The sequence below is a fragment of the Calonectris borealis genome, chromosome 15 (assembly GCF_964195595.1).
Source record: "Calonectris borealis chromosome 15, bCalBor7.hap1.2, whole genome shotgun sequence".
NCBI classification, from domain to species: domain Eukaryota; kingdom Metazoa; phylum Chordata; class Aves; order Procellariiformes; family Procellariidae; genus Calonectris; species Calonectris borealis.
This window is the reverse complement of record NC_134326.1, coordinates 6,550,625-6,572,172: the sequence shown is the minus strand read 5'-3', so window position 1 is coordinate 6,572,172 and position 21,548 is coordinate 6,550,625. Positions and strand designations below refer to the sequence as shown.

General features: G+C 49.1%; 1 non-coding gene across 1 annotated transcript; it reads right to left on the bottom strand.

The window, feature by feature from the left end:
* Positions 1–15,397: 15,397 nt before the first annotated feature.
* Positions 15,398–15,469, bottom strand: TRNAD-GUC (transfer RNA aspartic acid (anticodon GUC)). The gene has a single exon. It is a non-coding gene; the product is annotated as a tRNA-Asp (tRNA).
* Positions 15,470–21,548: the final 6,079 nt, after the last annotated feature.

The window sequence follows — 21,548 nt, the reverse complement described above, 5'->3', positions numbered from 1 at the left end:
GGTCTTTGGGCAGAAGGGGAGGGACCGCTGTTCCCTGGGTGCTTGTGACAACACTGCAAAATATTTGTCAAGGCAACCGGCGTTCTGGAAGAAGCCCCCGACAGACCAGGGGAGGGGAGCCAAGGGGTGCACCCAGCCCCCCTCCCCTTCCCAGTGCAGCAGACGGGTGTCTCAGTCCCTCTGCCCCTGCGAGCCCAGGGGAGCTGCCTGGGAGACCTGCGGCACAACCTGCCAGCCAGGGAGAAGGAGAGGAGCCAGCCCCAAACACGCTGCTAAATCTTTACTTCCCAGCCCTTCGTACTACGCAGCGGTTGGACTGGCACAAAGCCATTTGTTTCAAAAGGCTCTGGCTTGTCTCCCCCTCGAAAGCTCTTGGTGTGGTTCATATTATGTCCCAAACCAGAAACAAATGATTGAAAGTGCAGCTCGCTGAGGAGTTTCTTCCCTTTCCAAATGCAGCCCGGACCTCGAGGTGCAAGGGAGGGACGCCAGGACCAAGCGCGGCTCTGAACGAGGTGTCGCTCAGCGCACCGAGTGACTGCAGCGTTTGGCAGCCTGCTGGGCTCTCTCTTGGGCTGAAGGATCCCCGCGGCCGTGCTCGCTGTAACGCCCCGCGCCCCCGAGCCTGCGGGTGCCGGGGCTGCAGCCCTGGGAAGGGCTTGCACTCCCCCTTCCAGGGACCCAGCTAAGAGCAGCTCCGATACCATTCTTGGGGCTTTATTTTCTTCTCCTCTGCATTGACTCACAAATACAAGTGCACTGAAGAGTTCCCTAATTCCTTCATTGGAAAGCCTTATCACAACATTATTTTTGGAAGAGAACAGATGCGATAATATTAGGCAGAAGAAAATATATCTTTTGCTCTACTGAAGACGATTGTTTTCTTGGTCTTAGCTCTGGTTTTAACACCATTAAGTAGAAGAACTAATATAATCTCAGGCATGATTGAACTTAGTCACAATAGCTTATAATGCCTCTGTTGTTGTACAGAAAACAATACAATTAGAGTATGAAGAATTACTTTGACAAAGCAAGGCATTTGTCATGCCTAATTTTCCCCCATCTTTCTCTAATGTAAGTCTATCAAACACACTATATTAAAGATAATTTCTCTCCTCTGACAAATAACAGCTCATGTTTGATATCTACAGAAACTTGAAACAACGAAGCTCTAACCCGTATCACCAACAACGGCACGTGTACCAGCACAGCCCTCGGGACAAAGGCTCCTGGGGCATGTGCTACGGCAGCAGGGAACGGCTTTGGCCAAATGAGGTGCCAGAACGGCTGTCATGAAAGGCTCGATAGAATTAAAATTCCTTAAAGAGCAGAGATCCAGATTGCCAAAAGCCCATTAGCTTGTGTTTGGAATAAGAGACGGTCTCTATGGATTTTTAGGATAGCTATAGCTTGGGTTTTTAAGAATTACCTAAATTGTGTCCAGATTGCCAAAAGCCCGTTAGCTTGTGTTTGGAATAAGAGACGATCTCTATGGATTTTTAAGATAGCTATAGCTTGGGTTTTTAAGAATTACCTAAATTGTGTCACCCGGGGAAGGGATAGGCTGAGTTCAATCAGAGGTATGCACTTTCTCATAGGAAACTATTGCAAGAGTTTCTAATTTTTGAGGTGTTATTTTCTAAAGCAAAACATATTTTGATATACCATTTCTCTCAATGAATATGTATGTGTGTATATTTTCCAATTAATATCAGGATTACTATTTTACAACTTCTTTCTGAGAAACCCAGAACTGCAATAAACTGCAGTCCTGAAGGCTGGTCTCTGTGATATGCTCCAGGACCAGCAGTGGGAGGACAGAGGGATAATGCAAACCTTCCTGAGAAACAGCAGATGCCTGAACCCTGAGCTCCTCGAAAGGCTTCCTGACCGTGCTGGGCCTTATTCATACCACCTGGAAGAGTTGTAATTTAAGTGCTGGCTATTGCTGTACAGAAGAAAGAGACCATCCACCTGGCAGAATTTGTGTTACTTCTGCTCCTCAGGAACATTCATGCTCGATACTCCTGTGGACCAACACGTCTTGGATGTACACAGGATAAACCCTCAGGCTTCCAATGGACGGGCTCCACAACCGCAGGCAGTGACCACGGGTTTGCTGGTACTGTTCAGTCCAGCTCAGACGCCTTTGTGCTCCGATGCCAGAGTCATGACCGGCCCACACAAATTAAAGCTAGGATTTTCAAAGTGGTTTGAGGACCTTGGAGACCCCCAAATCATAGATCTTACACACAAATATAATTCCCAATGTCCTATTCCTCCACTGAAAGTCCCAAACTAATCCGACAGCCTCTTTGCTCCATCCTCAGGCAGGAGCGTATCGTGCCTCACTCGCAGCACCAATAAACTTCCAAACTGAAATGTAACTTCAGCCCAAAGAATAACTTGCTTCTTGTTTTGGAGGAGGAACGGGGATGTTTGCAATAACAGTTAAGCCCCTTGGCACCTCTGAAAGGTCTTCTCATAAAGAGTGAAGTGCTTGTAGGCTCAGGGGAAAAAAGAAATATCTCAGTTTGGTGGTCGCAGCTTCGACTTATTTTGAAGACAGCCTCGGGGCTGGAGAGAGGGATGCCCCACTGGCAAGAGAACAGCAGATTGCTGGGTGGAAATACTGCTACGAAACCTCCTGCCCCTGCAAAGATGAATGCAAGGCACAAGTAGAAAGGGCTATGCGAACCCACCAAGCTTCTTAAAAAAAATAATCTAGAAAGCCATTTTCAGTAACTAGAACATGTAGTACTCTTGCCCTGCCTGAGATGCTGCCAGCTGGGGACAAGGACCATGCGCTGGGGGAGGAAGACCACAGGCACTTTGCTTAGCAAGCCCAGCATTCGCCTCCGTGCCACGCAGCGCAGGGTCCCAGCGCAGCCCCAGACCCCACCACCGTCACCGGTCCCTGGCCGAGGCGCTGCGCGGTGCACATCTGCACTGGCCAACACACAGCCCGAGAGCTTGGAGGGTCAGACTTGCAGACAGGTAGCTGGACAGCTAGGGGGGCAGGTAGAGGTATTATTTTTGACATCCTAGAAAGGCTTCCTGAAAAACCATGCAGGTTCAAGTTCACATCTTTCTGTAACACCAAAAAACAAAGAGGAGCCCAGAACTGACCCTTAGCCTTGTCAGCTCAGGCTGATTCCCTGAGCAGCAGCCACCCCAAAATCCCACGTTGCACCGACCACACCAGTCCCAGATTTCCTGACAACATCAGGCAGAAGAGAAAGAAGAGAAGAAACCTTTAGAAAATGGGCTTTGTGGCAGTCATTCTTAAGAGCTTTCCAGTTATGCTTTGGCTTGTAGATACCAATTACACTTCAGGAAACACCAAGCTGATACTAGAGATGCTGATGTTAAAAAGTGAAATGGGAAAGTTGGAGGGTCAGCACCCTGAAGGCGGGGTCAGGCTCTCAGATCCGAAGAGTCCTCTTGGACCGATCTAGTGTGGTTATTTTAATTTTATAACTTTCTAAAGACAAGTCAATGTTAAGATCGATAAAAACAATCTGGTGTTGTTATTTATTTATTTGTTTTTAAAGACAAGACAACATGGAGTAAAAATCTGGACTTAGCCAGGGAAGCAAACTGTTTCTAAGGGTTTCTGCCGTGCATTTGATCTGTCAAGGACAAGAAGTTCTTGGTTCCAGCCAAAGAAACCATTATATATATTTTTTGTCCAACAGTTGCAAGCGGCTGTTTCCATGTGCTTTCGCCACGCAGTATACCAGAAACCTTCCTGCAAAGCACAGGCACCAGACAAGCCCCTCGGGGGGTGCAACCACACGTGTTCCCAGGTGATACTTGGCCCCAAACCCACCCGCCTGCTCCTCCTAGGACTTGCCCATGTCCCGGCAGCGCTGCTCACGCAGGGCTGCAGCACAGCCACCCCGAGGACGTGGCTCCCGCTGGGCGTGCAGCAGACCAGTCTGCCTTTGCGGGGCACCCGCCCAGCCCCGGCAGACATTAATGGTGCAAAATCCAGGGACCCTGGCGTGGCAAAGGTTAGCTTTTGATCTAAACCCTTCACGGTATGATCGGAGCAGCCTCAGATTTTGTGCAAATATACAGAACAGTTGGGAAGCTCCGATCTAAAGTCGAAAGCTGACCTTCCCCATGTGCTAGGGGTTGGCTTGACCCAGGCTTTGGTTTAGCTTCATGGCCGTAGCAGAGCCACTAGTACTCGTTGTGGAGTACCAGCAGAATGAGCCTGGGCAGAGTTTGCTCTGCCTTCACGCCGGTCCTCAGGATCGCCCGCTCCTTTACAACCCCCTCCTGCAGGTGTCCGTCCTAAACCCCGGGATCGCTCTGACAGGCACAGATTTCCAGACAGAAAGGATCAAATTGGAGAGTTCATGCTTCACTTGTTTTAGTCAAGCTACTCCCCACTACCTACTCTCTTATTTTTGCCCAAGTTGTTCATCAGAGTCCTTGTGAACATCAGCAACACCCAAGAGCATAACGGCAACAAATGGCAGAAGGAAGAAAATATGAACTGGGATAGGAGTTCCCTATTCAGCCTTACATCAAATCAGCTCCTATTCCAGCCAGTGCAGGCAAAAGCTGAGTAATGGATTTTTTTTTACCCGCTGTCCACTAAAAGCTTTGGAGTTCAACTTAAAAATAACCTCAGCACTGCCTTCCAGTGCTGGGCTGCCCGCAATAGTTGTTAACGGGACATGACGGTATTATGTGCACTCAGAGATGCTCTGGAAAGGTTTACCTCCATCGTACCTGGGTTTATCCAGAACTTCTGTATTGAAAATCTGCCAGATCTGAAATCAAAGCTCTGGAAGAAACTCCTTGTATTCACCTACCAAGTATTCCTCCCAAGAGCATATGTATTTTTACCACAATATACCAGGCTTAAAGTCCCCAAAGCTCCTTCCAGCAACATCACTGTTCTGGAAGGAGGTTTTATTTAGCGTGCGTTTCAAAAGCACCGATTTCATCCTGCCATGCAACGCCCACACTTCCCTCCCCAAGCAACAGGCCAGCAGCGTGTTAGCCTGTGCACTAACCAGTTTCTCAGAACATGAATTTTTTCAACATGCTCCTGAGCTCTTTATGCATCATTACCCAGAAGCTGGTATCTAAGGGAATATTTCTTCATTTACTCCTTCAGGCTTATTTCTGGGCTTCTCCTCGCAGCCGCTTGCGGTCATACAGCTTTAAGCACTACGGGTGCGCCTTGAGAAGAGGCTGTTGGGCACTGCGCAGCTGACTGACACCTTCATAGTTTAAAATGTCTACAAAACTCCAGCCAAAGAACAGGTATAAATATTGAAAGCTAGAAATCAAATTCTGGATAAATCTGAGAATTCGCGGCTCTATATACAAACCAGCAGTTCAAAAAACCCACTTGGTCCCGCAAGCGAAAAAGCAGCGCAGGCGAAGGTCAGCACTCTGGTGCGACACACCACACGACACACAGCGCAGCAGCGTTACAAGGAGCACTTTTAATTTTCATTCCTTGGTCACGGCCATAGCCCTTGATTCAGCATGGGATTAAATATGCCTTTGGACTGACCTGCGAGGCGTTCTTCCCTTGCGCTCTTCCAGAAGCCATCCCATGCCTTGCTGGTGGAGCCCCCGGGGTGGTCGCTGAGGCATCGCCTCAGGCGGGGCTTCCCCGGCGCCGCCATCCTCGCCCCTTCGGATCCAGCGCCTCGGAGAGAAATTGCAGCACGTTAGGACCACAGCAAATCCATTCTCCCAGCTCTCGCCTCTTAAGCTGGACTGGAACGGTTTCTGCACAGAGAAGTCTGCGGGAGGTTCACGAACATCCCTCCGGCAAGAGGAGGGAGCAGAGCCCAGGGCCGTGGCCCCCGCCGGGTCCCCACCCCGGAGCTCAGCCCAGCTCCGAGGCTCGGCTCCCACCTCGTATAAACACAGCCGTTCCCTACCGCGCAGGGTAATAAATAAAGAGCGAGGCTACGCGTGTTTCTGGGAGCACTGCACCTTTGCCTTCCCAATGGCGCTGCATTAACCGTCTGTGCCACGGCTCCCTCCTCCTTTCGGAGCTGGCTAATTTACAGTGTCTGTGCGGTAGGTCGCGTGCCTGCCATCTCCTTTACTAGTATGCAGTTGTTTGGGGTGGTTTTTGTTGGGTTTGGGTTGTTGTTTTTTTTAATATTTATTTTGAACAGAGCAGCCTGGTCTACAAGCGGAATGGGATGTTTCTCCTGTGTTAGGGATTAACCTGAGTGAAGGTTTTGTGCAGAGACCATTCAAACAGAAGAGGGCTCCAGGACACTTACCTGAGGAACGTCCTAGAGAAACCCCGCTCCGAAGGCACTTCTTTCCTGTGCTAGCCACTCTCTAAGCAGCGACGGGGACATACGAAAATCCTCTGCCACGTGCCCGTTCAGTTACGTGCCTGGAGATAGCGCCCACATAAGCATGTTCTCATAACAGCACGCTGGAAGAAGTAGAAGCACACGCAATCATTGCATTTAGGTTTCCTCCCCATTAGGGAGGCGAGAATGGAATAGTTTTACAACGGAAGCCGCTGCGTACGTACAAAAAGCAAATACCTGACACGTAGCTCAGCACTGATGAAGCTCCTGGGCAAAATCAGTCCTGGAAAAGAAAAGCAATTGATGGGGAGATAACTTGAATGGAAGGTGACTACAAATGGCTGCTGGGCAGGCTTCACACATCCACCATTTCCTTTTCTGGCAGCAGGTGTGGGTCTGGTGTCTCACAGGAAGGGGTTTCAGCGGTATTTGTTGAAGCGAGCTCAGCGCACAGCCACGCTTACCAGGCGGCTCCAGCACACACCACCGACCCGCACCCGCCTGCGCCTCGGCTGATAAACCACCAAACCCCCGCCGCTGGGTGCTCCTCACCCAGCACGCAACTGCACCCCGGGGAGGCCGCAGAGCGCCACGGGAGTCTTTAAAGCTGATTCCTTATGTTGTGGACTGATGCTGCAAACCTGCATCCTGATTAAGACAACTTAATTAATGTCCCTCAGCGGAAGGAAATCCAAGGACTGGCGGCGCAGCTGGTGACAGCCCGGTGCCTGCTCCGAGGCGGCGAACTGCAGCATTCAGCGGCTCCTCAGAGCCGCCGCGCGGTTCAGACCTGCAGCGCAGGGCGGGTAGTTCTCAGCCACGTGTAATGCATTTCATACGGCAAACTTGTACGCGTAGCTGAGGTTTTGGCCTGGATTTCTGAGACAGTAGAAGGTAGTATCACGATGAAGAGGAAGCACTAAGTATATGCTTCCATTTAAAAAGGTTTTTTGGTTTTGGACAAATGCAATCCCCAGATATAATCGCAGGTGTACCTGGGCCACGCAAGCAGCCGTTCCCCACTCCTCCCTGCCAGGGAGATGCTCGGAGCAGCGAGCCCGCCCTGCGCAGGACGGTTTGCAGACGCCTCCCTGGCCGCATTCAGGAGCCATTACAGGGAATTACCCTTCCACGAAGATGAGACTTAACATGATGGAGGCATTTAGGTTTAAAACCGAAGTAAGCAGGACCTGCGATGGCAGACACACATATCGCAGCTTGTGCAAGAGGCTGGTTTCCATCCCGGCACCCGGTGAGCTGCGTGGGGGGACACAGGGCCACCCCAAGTCCTCTGAGGGCACAGCGGAGCTCCCTGCCAGCAGGCCCACAGCAGCTGGGGGCACCACACAGCCCTTAGACTGGGCTGCTGCTCAGAGGAGGGACAAAGCAACACGGGCAGCGGGGACACAGGCAGCAAAGTGACAAAATTACATTCATTTCAGTTTGCTTGATACAGGTAATGTCACCTCCCACTGTAGTTATGCTGGCAATGCTTCTAACCAAGCCCAGAGCTTTTTAATATTAAAGAGCTGTTAAATGCATTTTGTGCTACCTGCAGAGCTCTGCTTCAAGCCTGATCCCCAGGAAGTGTAGTTTTCCTTCTGCTGCTGAGAAAAGGTCGTGCGAGTTTTAAAAGGGCAGGAACAAGCCAGCAGAGGAATACCGGTCGTCGCTGACGTGCCTCCTCCCGCGGCAGCTTTTCTCCCAGACCCATGACGTGCCATGAACCACTGCCGGCAGCTCCGTGCAGCCCCTCTGCTGCGGGCAGTGCCGCCGGCAGCGCGGGGCAGTGGGCAGGTGCTGGCCACGGCTGCGGCCGGCTCCGAGGGCTGCGTGCCGCTCGGATGTCTCCCGTGGGCAGCTGACATCTCTCTCTGGGGAGACAGCAAGCGGTCCTCCCGAGAGCACAGAATGACCTTCGGTTTTGGTGCCTGTAAGCAATCCCGGCCGCAGCAGCGCTGGCATGCCCCTGGCGTGCTGCACAAACTCGTTTTGCTTCATTTCATTCTTAACTTGATGCCTAATGAGTCTGTGGCAGTCACCTACAATTTCATGGAGATATCGCAGCCGTAAAGAAGAAAATCTGTTTCATAAAGCCAAAAAAATCAAGAAACAGTCAGGCTATTGACAAAGGAACTAAAGTACCTCCCGTTGTCTCCCAGACATGACCCTTAAACATGAGGCATGCTAAAAATAAAGCTGTGGCTAGGAAAAAGCAGCAAAGTCACTCCACATTCCTCGAAGCTTCTCACATTCACATCTCTGCCTTGGGACTTCTGCAAGGGCCGAAACATTTCCCAAAACATCAGGCCATTTCGAGATGAAGCAAACATCCTCACTCAGCAGAGGCATTTAGGTAACATTGGCGTTTTTAAATGATCCAGAATGGTAAAACAACATATTTGAACAAAAAAAAGCCAACAACTAGTCGTTAGAGTCGCTGCAAAAGTAATCTGAACCTGTCCATAGTATTAAAGGCCAAGGTACAATAGTTTTTATGTACCGTTTAGCATCTCCCTTGTGGAGAACTCAAGCGTTTGTGCATCTGGATTTCATCTGCGCCCGAATGAGACCGGGGGTGTGATGTTTCAGCTTGAGCTGGCTGCAGCTGGTAACCATGTGTTTGGATACTGCCACTCTCTCACAAATATTTAAAGGGGTGTATGAGCATGTGCATACTGTTAAAAAAGATAATTAATGACTTAACAGCTAAAGTTAAACTTGAGTCATTCTTTTGCCCAAAGAGACAGCTTTATTAGCCAGCACAGAGGAGTATTTATTCACAGTTAGATTAAAAAAATATACAGTTTGAAGATAAGTGGCTTATCATTTAGCCAGAGGCCTCTTACAGCACTCAAGGCACGATGTCAGAGCGAGCCAAGAAATGTCCCGTGCCAGTCTGCAGCGGGCAGGCAGGGCTGGGCACGGGCATCAAAACGTGCTGATAATCTCGAGTAAGAGGGATGTCTGATTTTTCTTTACAAGCAAAATTTGGCCATCTCAACTGCTAGATACCAACGTAAGAGATTTCCTTCCCATCTCTAGTCTAACAGCTAAAGCTGTCATTTCCCAAAACAGACCACGCCAAGGGAGCGGTTTCACTAGCAGAGGGAGGTTATAACTAGATCAGATGTCCCTAGTTAATGTTCACACTCAGAGCAAAGAGCAAACCTGCCATCCGTCGTCCATAACATTATTTACAAATACCATGGTGGTAAAAGCAGCCTCTCTCTCCCTTACCCCCAGTCACATCGCTCCGTTACTAATAGCAACACGGAGGTCGCTTCTTTCCGCCTCAAGAGGAGTGTTCAACCAAGATTTTAGGATTAATTTCATACGGCAGGAACAAACAGCACTGTTACAGAACAGAGACAGATATATTGGCATTTCTTAGGCAAGTCAGCTGCCACTTCTGAGGGCTGCCTTTTTACAGAGAAATTAAAGTAGCAATTACATTTAGTTAACCAGTCTGAAACATCCACAGGAAGACTTTGGTCACCTGTTGTAAGTTTATTGCACCAAAACGAATAAATGACCTCCTGCGCCGCGGGTGTGACCCCGCTCACCCGGCCGCTGGCTGTCCTGCGGACGCGGGTACTTGCCACCCTCCGGCCAGAGCCTCTGCGGCGGCAGGGGGCCAGGCGCTGCGCCCATCCGGTTGCTCGAGTCCGTGTCTCCTGTTTTGGATTCATTGCTTCCAAAAAATAGAAGCCAGCACATGCTGTCACCTGTATGCCAAACCAGGGGGGACGGCAGGCATCCCCAGAGAGCCTGTGGAGAGCTGTAGGACCTAACGTCAGAGTCACAGGATGGGCAGAAACAGGCAAACGGTCACACACAGACCGACATTCCCACTTTTTCCCAAGCAAAGACATGCTTCCCTGTGGCAAAGGCGAGAGACCTTCAGGGAGCAATGCGCAAGAACCGAGCGACCGACCGCAGCAGTCACAACCCTCCCAGTCCTGGTCCCTCTGCAGGGACGAGACGTTTCACAGCGGGGAAAGGGCAGACCTGCAGTGGCTTTACTCTAGGGCGCACGTAGCCTGCAGCATCGATGGCTGGAAAAAAGGAGTCCTGAAAAGGCCCAGGGCCAGAGCTGCTAAAATGAGGAGCGGGCTCAGCCCATCCATGTGAAAAGCTGCCGGCACCGTGAAGGTCTGTCTCCCTGCGCCAGGACGAGCTGTCGCTCCCGCAGCTGAGCTGCCGTCAGGAGCAAACGCTCACCTGCTTCCCATAACCCTTCTCCCCGCTTCCTTCTTCCTTCACTCAGAAAAGTTTATGTCACAGATTACATTCCCAACACACAGAACCCGGCAATAGTTATTTGTAGTTTATACGAACAAAGTTTCATTTAATACCTTTGTGGAAAAAATTGTGGAACTCAGTGGAGCTCCCATAACGGAGCCCACTGAAGCCAGGGTACTCACGTGATGGACAGCTGGTTGCTCATCAATTCCTATTTTTCAATCAACTTGTTATTCTGACACCCTTAAGTTATGGATTTCCTTTTAAATGATAACTGTCATATAGGTTTGGTTATTTAAAATTTTGCTTTACCATAATCGTTCTGTGGAACATATGAAACTTTTACACCCGGAGAACAGCAGACAGCCTTCCAGTAAGGCTGGGAGCCTGTGCCAGCACAGGGATTTTCACACTATTTTAAGCATTTACAAGTTGTCTCAAGCCTTAAATGATAAAAACATCAAGTAGTGAGAGTGCACTGAACTCAATACTTTGCTATTCAGCTAGGCTAGCGGGAACATGCTAGTGCAAACGTTTAAATGTAAGCACCAGCTGGAGGCATTTCCTTCAGCTGCCGCCACGAGGCATTAACCAACCGGGTGTTAACCAGAACCGCTGGACGCGCGCGACGGCAAGACCCAGGAGCTGCTGCCCTAGAAGGAAAGGTATTAGCTACAGCCGGGGTGCCGTTATGGTGAAGGAACACAGATCCGCTTTAATAATAGCACCAGGGCTGAAGGTGACAACAGATGACTTAAAAGGACCAACGGCAGGTTTTGCAGAAACAATTTAGAGGCTTAAGGAAGATTTTATTAAGCCTAAATCTATTAAGGAAACCTTGTTTGAGCAGTTTCACTTCATCACCCTGCCAAGGACAGGGTTTGTGGGGAGGAGAGGTACACATTGCCGGGGGTTACAGAAGAGCCCATGGCCTGTCTGCGACATCTCCCTCTGCTCTTTCAGCCTATTGACGCGCATCGCGTCAGGCCCGCAAGTGCTTTTACTGGAACCCCTGGACAAATAATTCATTTGTACGTGATAGAAACCCAGCCATACCAAGCACATGGGGCATCAAAGGGCATTTAGTGCTGGCTGGACCAGCGCGCCCACCTACAAACCACGCTCGCCCCGTCTCAGCCCAGCCCCGGGCTCGGCTGCAGCCCGGCTCCGCAGGGCTCACTGCAGATGCTGCGAGAAGCGCTGAGCCCCAGCTGGGCCAGATCCGAATTCAACGAAACGCTTACAGGTCTGATGAGCACCGGGTTGTGTGCGCTGCCAGGGCCAAGCGGAAAAATGCAGCGCAGCAGGCGCTCAGCCTTTGCAGGCTTTCAGGAGCATCTACAGGTAGAGATAAGCAGCTGGAACAGATGTGGTGTCACCAGACCCAGAGCAGCCACTCCTGCCTGCTGAGGAACAACTAGCGACGTGCGGGGAGAGGCTGTGCCCCACAGAGATGCTCCGCGGGGCGCGAGGGAGTCACCTGACAAAAAAAACCCACCACCTTTTTTAAAAAATAGGGATTGGAAAATAACGTTTAAAAAATTAAGGCATGTTTTCCAGCAATTTACCCAAAGATTATCTATAGTGAAGTAGCAGGGAAAGCAGAGTCCGGATCTGAAAGAATGATTTCTTTAATTTATTTTTAAAATAAGATGCTCTCAGTTTTACCAGGAAATTCTCTAAAAGGACAATATCATGCCAAAAAACCCCAGCTTTAGTTTTCAGTCTCAGATTGATACATTTATAAGCCTATACCAGGCTAAAAATTGACAGCTCAAGAAGATCACCACGTCTCTGAAGACAGAGAATGAAGAGCCAAGAAGCAGGTTATTAGAGCCTGAAAAAGAGATTCCCTTTGAGTAAAAATACTGCTGTTGTATGCGTGTGAGTAGGAGAGGGTAGGACAGCAGTCTTGTATTTCTTCAGAGAACACAGGCATTTGAATGAAATCCTGAATGATACTATAAACTAGAATCATATTTCAAATAAACATGTACGTGACAAGTGTTATTTCAACACGTCTAGTTTCGTATCTGTTCAAAGAGCTGCTAAGAAGTCTCTCTAAAAGCGCTGGAATTTTTTTGCTCCGGCAACACTTCCCATCAGCGCGAGCTGCAGGGACTGGGCAGGAGGCTTTTAGGTGTGACATTTCTTTTAGTATTGTGTTGACACCCTCTGATTTGGAAAATCTGTTCCAATTCCTACAATCCAGTAACTGAAGTGACTAGAGACCAGCTATGTGTTAATCAAACGTTGCCAGGCGTGACCGAGAGCCTTACTGTGCCATCAAATCGCATTCTAACACAAGTTGTTTTATGTTAAACTTTATGTCCCAATCACGAGCGCCCAGGAAGTGCGAAACCCAACTTTACCTTCAACATTGCATCTGTTCATGAAAGGCAATCTCTACGTCAGTGTTTCACCTTTCAAGAAGCAAAGGCTTAACCTTTCCTTCGGAGCGGTCCCATGGGATTACACTCTCGTCGTGCAGAACTTGCTGACAGCAGGAGCATGAGCAGCACCACGCACTGACACGTCCTGCCGCAGCTGCGTGAGCCTTCTCTGAAGAGAAATCAAGCACATTTCTTTAAGTCACTTCAGGTTTCAGTTCCTATGCTCACGAGCAGCATAATTAACGAGCACGCGCTGCTGCCGACTGTGGCTGCTCTCCCTGCGACGGTGGCAGAGGTTGCTCTGCGCCAGCTCAGGGGTGCAGCACCCCGTGCCCTCACCTGCGGTGGGCTGTGGGGTGGGGGCACACCCCAGGGATGCCCCAAACCCCAGCGTCCGTGGAAGTGCTGCCAGATCGAGCAGGTGTCCCAGAGTACTGTCTAGGTTGGATAAAAATATAGTTTAACAAAACTTCACAAATATATTTGAAAATAACCTTAGAACTAAGCTGAGAGAGGTTCACTGCTGTAGTGGTTTCAGCCTCCCAGTGAAGCCCCCTGGAACCAGCCACCACTCCTAGGAGAAAGAGTTGCAGAAGCCAGCACAAACTAACAGATGATCACTAACAAGGTGATCGAAGCAGGTTTGGATTTCCTCGCTCCAAGAGAGCTAGATTAACCTCTGCAAGGATAGATGAGGGACATGGAAATTTTCAGGGAGAAGCTCTAGAACTGTCGTTATCGCTGTGACTCCTATTGCAAACACATTGCTTGGAGTGAAACAATCGATCAAACTGTTGCTCATCAAGAGACTTACATTTAAGTCTTCTTTCTGTACAAGATGTTTACTAATTCTCCCTGAAAGGTGCCAAAGACATTTGCCAAGAAGCCTGTGACTCGAAGGGTGTGTGCTGCAGAGACGCCCCAGGCAAGCGGGACCCGCAGCTGACCCAGCCTGGATCCGCAGTTTCAGTTCCAGAATCTCACATTTTCAGTCCTACGTACCAGTGTTAGCCACCGCCTGCAAAGGTGATGAAAACTCTAGAAGAAAAAGCAAGAAAACTCTGAAAGAGGCGCTGGGATTAGCTCAGGCACGTGGCTGGCAGCCACCAAACACACAGCCCGGCTGTCACCCCCGCTGTGGTACCCACGGGCCTGGCACCAGGACCCTGCCGGGACCCCTGCCACGCTCCCCAGACCGGCACCAAAGGTTTTGCTTACAGCACTGTCTGGGCTTCGCAGCAGAGGCCGTCGCTGTTTTACCAAGTTTATATTCCTAGGATCCAGCTCGGAACAAGCGTCAGCGCGGGGCCTGCAGTAACGACTTCTGCCGCTGCCAGAAGCCAGCGCGCCACGGAGCGGGGTTTGCTCTGAAAGCAGAGGCGGCCACGCAGGTTTCGCAACGGGCAGCTCGCTTCTGACAACAGCTAAGCTGCTGAAGCGGGGTGGCTTTTTTTTTTTTTTTATAGAGAACCTCTTGGAACTAGTAGGAGTCATATATGTTTACTGGGTGGTTAAAAAACCACACAGTTTTCTTGTGAAAGTTTACTTTCAAAAATGTGTTTTGGTCAAAGTTTAAATGCTTCTGATGGTTGGCATATAAATTTAATACTGGAGATGATGATAAGGAGATGCAGACTTGAAATAAGGTACCAAACTGTAACAATAAGGGCAACTTGGGTCTCACACAGATTATAAAGGGTCGTAATAAATCACTGGATATTTTTAAAAATTAGGATTAGATTTCTTCTAGGATAGTCACTAGAGGCAGCTAAATCAGAAATCCATTTAGGGGCATATTACTGCCTCTGTCACGCAGCATTCATACCGTAGCACCACGAAGGCTTCTGCTCCGCACGCCACCGAGCGTCCTTGCAAGGAGCACGGGAGCGCAGCGCGCTGGCTCTAGCTGGCGAGCCCCCGACCCTCGCAAGCTGCCCCTGGCATCTCCGCGGCACCGCCAGAGCCCTTCTCGCCACCAGCGGCCTGATTCGCTTCCCTACGAACTAACACCTCTGCGCCTTTTGGCAACAGGCCTTACCCCCGCAAGCGCAGCCCCCGCTGCTCCCACCGCTGCCCAGGAAGGCGCACAGCTCTCCTCTTTCTCACGCACCGGCTCCGTTACTGGACAGACAGAAGGACAAAAACCGACGACAGAGCGGCAATGCACCGGGTCCGTTACCGGGCGGACAGAAGGACAAAAACCGACGACAGAGCGGCAATGCACCGGGTCCGTTACCGGGCGGACAGAAGGACAAACACCGACGACAGAGCAGCAATGCACCGGGTCCGTTACCGGGCGGACAGAAGGACAAAAACCGACGACAGAGCGGCAATGCACCGGATCCGTTACCGGGCGGACAGAAGGACAAAAACCGACGACAGACCGGCAGGGCCCGGGGCCGGTCCCTCCCGCCCCCGCCCGGGCCGGGCAGGAAAAGGCGGGCTGACCTCCCCGTCGGGGAATCGAACCCCGGTCTCCCGCGTGACAGGCGGGGATACTCACCACTATACTAACGAGGAGCGGGAGCCCCCCGCGGGGTCGGGGTTCGGCCGGCCGCAGGCGAGTTCATTGGCCGCGATCGCTCCCGCACCGGTGGCCTCCCGGCGGCCGCAGTTCTCTCCCCGGTCCCTCTTGCTGCCGGTCGCTGCGGTTGCTCTGGCTGTGACAGTCCAACCCTGAGGCACAGAGAGGCTGCTCAGAACACCGGGGTAGCGACTGCCCGCCCTGCCTCGGCCTCCCTGCGGTGTGCAAGCGCTGCCCGCACCAACTCGGTCCAGAGCCGAGACCGTCTGCGCTGTCAGCTGGAAGAGCGCTCACCTCAAAGCTTCCTGCATAAGGGCCAAGCTCGGGCTTCAATATTTACTTTACAAACATACACACATATGCATAATATGTCTATAGGATATACACTTTAAAAAACACGTAAGCTCAGCTCCAGGACTTATTGTAGCTGCGTAAGCCCAAAATCACTGCTCTGTTGGTATCAAAGCAAGTCAGGAGATTGCATTTATCTGTGTGAGAACATGATGCTGCATCACATCCACTTCCATGGAAGCGGCATGTCAGAGTCTGAGATAAGATCCATCTCTAACAGCAAAAAGTTAGAAAAAAGTTTGGTTTTTTGGTGAAGATTCAGAAACTTTTCTCTCCCCATCCAAACTGCTGCCAATTCTGGAAAATTAGGAAATACACACTGAGAATACAGAGAAAACTCAATAAAAGAAACTTCACTTCCAGATTTCACAAGAGCTGAAGAAGTTAAAGGAAAACATAGAATCATTTAGGTTGGAAAATAAGATCATCGCGTCCAACCGCAAACCTGGCACTGCCAAGTCCACCACTAAACCATGTCCCTAAGCGCCACAGCTACATGATACAAAACCACACGGGGTGAGCATCTAGCGTCACTGTCATGGGCTACAGGCAAGAGGGGACTCCCGCCTGTCCTGGTCAAGCGTATCCAGCTGTAGGTAGGGGAAATCACCACACTGAGGCAGCACCTATAGATCCATGGGTGGGAAATGAGCTGTTATTTTTGTGTCAAGATTAATTTTGGGTTTGTTAATTGATACAGAGGAAACAGACATGGAGCCAAAGCGCAACCACAGCTAGTGAACTGTCCCCAAACAGCTTAAAATTAATACTACATTAATTTCCCAGGCTGGAACATGCTGTGGAGTGTTTTGTAACCATATCTGTGTGCTAAGGAAGCCTCCCGCATATTACAATGTTTGCCTAAAGCTCCTCTTTTGGTCTGGCAGTGGAGCTGTTTGCATTGGCAATTCTCTGCCCCCCCTCCCCATGCAAGGTCCCAGCACAAGGGAGAAGAGCAGCTGAAAATGGAGAACTTGAAATCACACACCTTTTATGAGATCCCCAGAGGTCCTATTCTCACCCCATCAGAGCAAAGAGCAGCAGTATTTGGTGTGAAAGATGCTTATAGCACCTACAATACATTCCCGGTGGCAGCTGGAACTGATTTTTTAAAACTGTCCCATAGTAGGACTTAATATCTATTTGTCTGAAGTTTTTTTTACTCCTTCTCCATGTCGTCAGTTTTCCTGTGGTAGCAGAATCAAACCCTAATCCTCAAAGGACGTGAGAACTGCAGGACTGAAGTGTTTTCCTGTCTCACGTAGGTCCCAGTCTGAGCTGACAAACAAATACCCATGAAATGCCAGAGACAGCTGGGGTGTTAACTCAGAGGTAGTAACGGATTAATTGAGAAAAGCTGACACAGCTACAGCCTCCAGCTGTCAGCTCTACACCTCGTGCAAATGATGGCTAAAGAGGCTGGAAGGCTTCCGAACTGATCCCATTTATAAGCAAAAGGTCTCACGCTGTTGAAATTCATCACCTTGCCTGGTAGATCAGAAACTGATGTTAAGGCTCAGCCTAGTGCAGGACTCTGGCCAGAAGGCCCTGCCTGTGAGTCACCCACTCCAACCCTTGTGAGAGAATGAATTCGGGAAGGGCAGGCGGGTGATGTAAAGCAGACTGGTTCCCAGAGGATGGGGAAAATTGGCTGCCCTTAAATACCCCAAACTGAAAGATGAATCAATTGCAATTTTAAAATAAGTAAATTTAATGGTCAGAAAAGAGATCAGGTTATCAGATGTTGAACACTTGCAATTCCCCTGGTACCAACTTACAAAGTACGGAGTCTTACTGACCATGGGGTTTTCTGGTTTGTGGCTTTTTCGGTTTGTGGCTTTTTCCTCCCTTATCCTTTCCAGTAAGAACAGGCGTGCTCTACTCTTGGGGTATTTGTGGACACCATTAGCTCAGCAGTGTGCCTTTCATGAAAGGTAAATCCTTTACTAAACTCTCTGCTTAACCAGGGGACAAATGAGTAACAGCAACACACTGCGTGGAAAGAAGGAGAAGAGGCATCCATGAACAGGTTTGCGTTGTCCAGCCCCAGCCATGTCAGAAGTCCTAGAGCTGGCTTCAAAACAGCAATTCAGCATTCCCCATACCTTGCGTGCAGCTCTCCAACGGTGACCTGAACAGTCTTTCTTAAGAAGTAACACCTTTTCCTCTTAGTTTTAAGTTACTGAGGTAAACCTTTGTACTTCCTACGCGTTCCCTGGGAAATTGTATTGTCTGCTATCAAATGACATCAGTCACTCTCCACAGATAGCAAACCAGACCAAAGCCTGTGATACAAAACGTAGATGAACAGATTATGTCAGAGACAACTCGATAATTTGCGTATCTGGACACATCTAGGTTATGAAAGACGTTATGAAAGACATATATGAAAGACCTTTTACACATTTAATACAGCCCCTTCAAAAAAGTGAGGAGAACGCTGTGTTACTCACAGATTGCACGTTGATCTCCAAGCTAATAAGCAGCCATAAACCTGTAGATCTTGGTTAAGATTTTAAATCTGACTCATCCATTGCAGTGTGTTCCTGAAGTGAAATGTAACTCCATGGAAATTAAACGCAGAACTGAGGAAAGCCTCTTAACTTCCCCTAGAAGAGGTTACACTTCTCCAGTGTATCCACCAGCCTGAGATGCTGCAACAAAACGTTCTTTCTTGTAAGAAAAGTTACAGACAGCTAGGTGATAGGACTGCTAGGGATTGTCCTGGAAAGAGATTTATCTACCCAAAATGAGAAAATGCGGAATGCTCTGGTTCCTGTTGTCCTGAGCTGACTGTTTGGGATGCATGGCCTCTGGCAGGACCTTGCCAGGGAATTCAAGTGAAGTGATAAGCTATAATAAATTCATCACAACAGAAAAGTGATAAGTGGCTATAAACTCAAAACAAAGTCAAATACTGCAGATGACATCAGTTCTGGAGTTAACAGCTAGCACTGCTTGCAGGTCAAGGACACTGACTTTGAGTACTTTTTAAAAGCAGCAAACTTAATTTGCTGCAGCCAGTTCCTCCAGTGACACCTCTCTCCTACACCTCTAATGCCACTGATTTGGGTGTTAGCTCTTCGCATTTACGGTGCAAAGCACCTCTCCTTGCATTCCCTTGCCACCAACACCTGCTCCCTTGCTGCTTCCAGGCTTGCATTCCTCTGCTGCCACCAGTCTCTCATAACCAGTCTCCGGCCAAAACTCAGGGCCATTCACCTTGACAGCACTCACCCTGATACACTGGTCTCCTTCAACAGAACCACCCCGTTTTGTCAAGACTCACGATCCCCTGTAACAAGAGACACAGAAAGGGCTACAGTAGTCGGTACCTTCTTTGCCTCAGGTTCTCACTTCTAAGGTTTGCGCTCAGGAGCAGAAGCGGTGGGAGCGAGGCGTTTCCCGCTGGAGAGGAAAACAGTCACGGAGCCCTGGAGCTGGCTGGGCACACGTGATGCCGTGGGACCAGACTACTCCATTTTTAATTTGCAAGTAATTTCTTAGGTGCTTACTCTGCCTTAATATCCCACAGGCTGCAGGCCCTTTACCTTTCAGGACTTGCAGAGTCTGGAGTTTGGCTAGGAATCGTCACTCTTTGTACTTCTCCCCCCTCCGTTGATGGAATGTATTTCATCATCTGCTTGAAATACGCTGTCATTTTGGATCTCTCTTCCATTCGGGCTTCATCATGCAAAAAACTGCTAGATCATTTCCCCTACTCATTGCTTAATGTGTAAACTGTTTTAGGGCAAAAAAGTGGTATGTAAATCTCCTTTATAACTATGTAAAGAAAAAACAATGCAGAATGCTGCAATAAACCATGGTCAAAAGCTTCTCAATCAACACTGCTCAGCCAGAATCTAAAGGGTTGAGAGGATAAAGCGTTTGTACGCCACAGAGGTATCTGTCCCGTTCAAAATTTGCCAAGTTGCTCACCAACTCAAGCATGTTTCTGATACCTTAAGCACTCTCAGGGCGCACATTTCCTTTCTACATGGCATAGCTTTACGACCTTCCCAAGAAAGGCACCTTCAGGAGCTGAAGAGCTTTGTTATGTCCTTGGAAGAGGAATTTTTACCTACAGAAAGTTGATATTGCTGCTTCCGTAACTGCTTACGACCCTGCTGAAAGAGAGCTACTTTCATCACTTCCCTTCCTGCATGCAGCTTCCAGGGCCCACACTCGGAGTCTGGGCCAGCCACAGAGTTACTGCAGCCTCCCGGAGGCAATTTGCCCCGCGACCCCGTAAGGTTACAACGCAGCCACCATTGCCGCATTGACTCTCTCAACTACATACTTACAGGTTGCATAAAAATTCTCTCCCCGTCCTGCCTGCGGGCAGGGAGCAACACCAATTGCCCCGTAGCCCTAAGGATGCACCTCCCTGAGGCAGAGGGATGCTCGTGGTGCAGCAGACTCCGTGCTGAGGCCCCAGGGAGCGGTGCTCCGTCTGCTCCCTCCAGAAACAGGAGAACGTGGTCAGCCACCGCGGTACCTCCCACTGCTGTGCACAAGGTGTCTGCTACTACTGTTTCGTGCTGCAGCCTGAAATGGCAGAAGTGGACATACTTACTGAACACCTGTTGATGGACAGAAATGCCCTTAGAGCAGGGGGGTTTCACTCTGGGACAAAAGGCAAACTTCATCTTTAATCTATAGTTCTAAAAAGAGGGAAGTTACAAGGATTATTAGAGGTTTGCATTTCTGAGTCCAATAAAAATTCAAATACACTTGGCTGAATAGTCTTACAGTAAGAGGAAGTTGCTTGTTTCATACAAACTTTTTTTTTTAATCAGATCCACAGATAAGATAGAACGAAATGAAGCTCGCACAGCTTACCCCGTCCTCTGAGCTTGCACACAGGCAGCACCAGGAAGCAGTTAAGGACTCTAGCTGAAATGCAAACCAGCTTCCACAAAAGGCTACTACAGTTCACTCAAGGAAAGGAGAGATATTTCTGCCTTAAAAAAAATGGCAAACCAAACAAATCAACACCCCATAAACTTGCAAAGGAACTTGTATTTCTTACAAGCTCATTTCCCCTAAGTAAAAAGAATCACTCTGGTGCAGAGCTCCTCTTTGCCAGACTCGATGGAGATACAACACAGAATGGAATTTTCAGGGCTTCTTTTTTGGCAATTTAAAGCAAAGATTTGTAGTTTGGATGGCTAAAATATTTGTACAGTGAACCCTGATGAGCAGTCTCTGACACAGCAAGCTTGTCACAAGATGCATTGCCAGCATGCTGTTGTGGCACAGACTTCATTCCTGACAACTCCTTGCCCGTTAGGCATCCAGTCAGAACAACTTCAGGACAATGTAATTTGGCTGTTCCAAAACATAAGCAAAGAACAATTCCAACAGAGGAGCAATGGCAGTTTATATATAACGTGCAGTTCATACATTTAGTATTTTGTTCAACAGGGAAGCACCACTCCGAGTCACCTGTGTGCATGAATCAGCATGTGCTCTCAAGTGAACTTGGAAGGCAAAAGCTTACGGCAGCTTCACAGCATGCTTTCTACTTCAAGACTGCAAAACTAAAGTTCTTTAGGACATCAAATGTTTCTAAAAACAGGACTTGAATCTAAGAACTGTGAAGTATAGGCTTTTATTAAAGGAGAGGAAGAAAAGAGCATGAAAACCATACCAGTCATGTTTCCTTAGTACAAAATGTTACGCAACAACCCCCAGTATCAAGTATCACAGCAATTTATCATG